Raw genomic sequence first — 4,428 nt, 5'->3', positions numbered from 1 at the left:
TTGTATGGAACACTTTTAGATTATAATTAAAAATCGTGAACACATAAGTAGAAAAACTATAGGGAGGAAAGTAATTTCATTGTATCATTTGTACATAACCATTTATTTCTCTTATTGCAGGAGCCACTGGGGATATTGTGATGACACAATCTGCACTCTACAAACCTGTCACACTTGGAGAGTCAGCCTCCATCTCCTGCAGGTCTATTAAATGTCTCCTACATAGTAATGGCATCACTTATTTGTATTGGTATCTGCAGAGACCAGGACAGTCTTCTCAGCAGCTTGTATATTGGGTGTCCAACCTTGCCTCAGGAGTCCCAGACAGGTTCAGTGGCAGTGGGTCAGGAACAGATTTCACTCTGAAAATCAGCATAGTGGAGGGTGCCCATATGGGAATTTATAATGGTATGCAAGATCTAGAATTCCCTCCTACAGTGATACAGCCCTGAACAAAAACACCCCTGCTTCAGTTGACAAAGCTGCCTGGTAAGTTCCTTATTTTGGGGTGTAACATGATGTATCCAGCATGGCAAAGTGAATATATTCTTAAGAGATACTTGTTTTCCTCTGAATTTTAGCTAATGAAAAATGAATTCCTAGTAAAGGGAATAATCCATGAGTGTTCATGCTAGGAGAAGAGGCAGCAACTTCTCTGCAGTTGTGATATTTCATAAAATGCCTTACTGTATGAGAAAAAGTGCAATCAGTTATGGTCAGTGGTAGGCAAGACAGCACCTTGACCAAGACCACATCAATATGCATATCATTGACCCTATATTTTATCTTTAATCTTATTTCAGGACTATACAAGCTGTCTGTATATATTTGTCCCACCTCACAGTATGCTGGATTGAATAATTTTTTTCTGACTCTTACTTTCATGTAAGATTATTGGTGACATACATGCCAGGCTTAGGAACCAGTTGTTGATTCCATGTGATGCACTAATAGGAAATTATGTGAGACTTTGTAAGAAATAGATGTTGAAAGAGTCAAAATGTGAATATCTGAATCCTTAGAACAAATGGAAGCTATGCATTCAACAAGAAATTATTACCTAAAATATACACAGAATAGAATATATACCCAAAATCAATCCAAAGAAATCTAACAAATAGATCCATAATTTATTGATGAAATAAACAGACTGTTCTCAAAAGAGAAAATGCAAGTCAACAATTAACAACCACTGACTCTTATGATCTTCATACCCCTCTTCTGTAATGGTCCCTGAGCCTTGGAAATGACAGGTAATCTAGATGCCCGATTTTAGGCTGAGTACATCAATGACTTGTCTGTTGACTCATACATTTGTGACACTGTTGGTTAGTCACCATTCACTGTACAAAGAAACGTCTTTAATGAGGTCTGAAAGGTATAATAATCTATATGTAGAGAAATATAAATATGCAGGATAGTTTGATACTGAGTCCATTTAGCAAAATAATAGTAGTAAGTTGAGTCTTGAGTGCTGTGAACACTTTGTTTTGGGTCAGATTTGCAGCACCATTCATGTGTTGCTTCCTGTGAGTAAGGACTTAATCCTAATTTTGAAAAGCTGTTGAATAATCCATAACATCTGTGTCAATCTTAGTCACATGATCAAATCTTACATCTTACATGCAAAGTCATTATTGCAGTTCACAGGGTTCATAGCAGCTGCAGAAGACTGCTCATTATTTTTTTCCTTAGCCACTTATATAACACTCTTTGGTGCTATGAAAATTATCCACCAGTATTTTCCTTGTCTCTACTTAATACTGACTTGATTTTTTACATTCTTTGTCACATGGGTGTGGGTACATATATAAATAGAATTTCACTATAAAATTTTGCTTCGGAGCTCTCTTGTAATACTGTTGTTGTGATAAAAGTCATGACTGCAGACAATTAAAAATGAGTGGGTTAGAATTCATGATCGTGTAGAGAAGGCATGCTTGGTAGAGGAACAGATGAGAGCACACATCCTAACTGCATGTAAAAAGTAAAAAACAAATAAGGAATTGTGTGTTTCTTTGAGATTTAAAAGTTTACCCCTAATTATGTGCTTCTTTTAACAAGGACACTCCTCCAATTGGTACAGTTACAGCAACTGGAGAGCAACTATGATACTTTGTATATGCTTTGCCCAGGAAGTAGCACTATAGGAAGTATGGCCTTGTTGGAGTGGGCATGGGCTTTTAAGACCCTCATTCTAGCTGCCTGGAAATCAGTCTTCTATTAGCAGCCTTCAGATGAAGATGTAGAATTCTTAGCTCTGCCTGTACAATGNCTGCCTAGATGCTGCCATGCTTCCACCTTGATGATAATGGACTGAACCTCAGAACCTGTAAGTCATCTCCAATTAAATGTTGTCCTTCATAAGACTTGACTTGGTCAAGGTGTCTGTTCATAGCAGTAAAACTCTAAGAAATCAAGTTTTCAAATAATTGAATTTCTGGAGTGTATTCTCATCCAAACCATCACAGCAATCAAGAACAATGATAATTACCTGTATTGTTTTGGGGATCCTCAGTATACTTCTGATCAACATCTTGAAGGACAAGAATACAGTCTGGGCACAGGGCTATTTATTTGGCTATCGAAAGCTTTTGGTTTGAGTATTATGCCCTATGCAGTCCACATCTATTTAAACTCTTTTATATTAGTAAAATCAATATATATGAAAATGATCAAATAATAGATTATTTTATGGCTGCTTACAACATCCTTTTTTTTCTTTAATGGATATTTTATTTATTTATATTTCAAATGTTATCCCCATTTTGGTTTCCCCTCTCAAACTGCTCTCTCCCATTCCTCCTCCCCCTGTTCCCATGAGGGTGCTCCCTCACCACCCCCACACTCCTGCCTTCCTGCCCTGACATTTCCCTTCACTGTGGCATCAAGCCTTCACAGGACTAAGTGCCTCTTATTGACACACACCAAGCCCATCCTCTGCTATATATGTGGCTGGAGCCAAGGGTAGATCCATGTATATGCTCTTTGGTTGGTGGTTTAGTCCCTGGGAGTTCTGGGGGATCTGCTTGATTGAAATTGTTGTTCTTCCTATGAGGTTGCAAACCCCTTCAGCTTCCTTAGTCCTTTCTCTAACTCCTCCATTGCAGACCCTGTGCTCAGTCCAATCATTGGTTGGCTTCGAGAATCAACCTCTGTATTGGTTAGGCTCTGGCAGAGCCTCTCAGGGTATAGATATATCCGGCTTCTGTCAGCAAGCATTTCTTGGCAGCCACAGTAATGTCTGTGTTTGGTGACTGTATATGGGATGGATCCTGAGGTGGGGCAGTCTCTGGATGACCTTTCCTTCAGTCTCTTCCTCAAACTTTATCTCTGTATTTCTCCCTGTGAGTACCACCACCCCCCATTTACAATATCTTTAATGTTAGTTTAATGTTAATTTTCCCTTCCACAATCACCTCCTCAACACAATTAGGATCATTCCTTCCCTTCCTTACTCCAACAGTTCCTTCTAGTTTCTCAGATTAAACAACTACTCCAAATTGAGCACACAACTTTATAGGTTACCTTGAGCAATACAATTGTTTTTCCACCTACATCCTTTACCTGGAAAATTTTACAATGTATTTTTTCTTTATATCTGAATAAAGAAATATATTTCAAAAATTAAATAAAATAAAAGTATCCTAATTGCAGGAAATTGGAGGCAATTGCAGATAATCATATTCCTTAAATTAAGTGAACATTATCCTTTTTGGTTCTAGCTTCAGCCTCTCTTTCCAGTGTGCCCAGATACATCCAGTACACTGGCTTGAAGAGAACAGGAAAAAGTCTGGAATGGCTTTGGTCAGGAATCTACCACATCCTTCTAGGGCATCAGATGCTGCTCCCCACCTGGCCTGGAGATGGTGAAGCACAGTCCAGGACGAATAGGGATCACTTCACTCAAGTCCAGCTGGGAATGCTGAAAAGTGCTACAGCTTTTACAAAAGGAATAAAGAGGATCAGGCAGTAGGGGCTGAGTTGGGATCCTGGTCACATGGTGAGTATGGTGTCAGTGGTGATGTCCTGGGCGTAGTACATTCTGAGAACCTCAGCAAGACACCGGAGCCTCACCAAGTAAGTGAGTCCAAAAGTCGAGTGATGACTGGTTGGGGGGGAGGGGCGCTCATCCTTAAGTTTTACAGCTCAGTAAAATCAGCCAGTCTCTGATGATCCTTGGGGAAATAGATGTGTGCTTTATTATATGTGGACTGGGATTCTAAGAAGCTTGGGGAGTGGAATGGGATTTGGGAACTAAATTTATTCTATTGCTCCAGTCTTCTCTATTTGCATGGATAAGAATTCCAGGTTGTGTGCAATTTGACTGACAATCTGTGACTGCCTGGTTGGGGGGTCTTGTGTTACATTATATCTTAAATTACTTGGATTAAGTGATATCAGAAAGATATCTGTAGGCCACCTGCC

This window comes from Mus caroli, unplaced genomic scaffold, assembly GCF_900094665.2.
Source record: "Mus caroli unplaced genomic scaffold, CAROLI_EIJ_v1.1 scaffold_19120_1, whole genome shotgun sequence".
NCBI lineage: Eukaryota > Metazoa > Chordata > Mammalia > Rodentia > Muridae > Mus > Mus caroli.
This window is presented reverse-complemented; position numbering follows the sequence as displayed.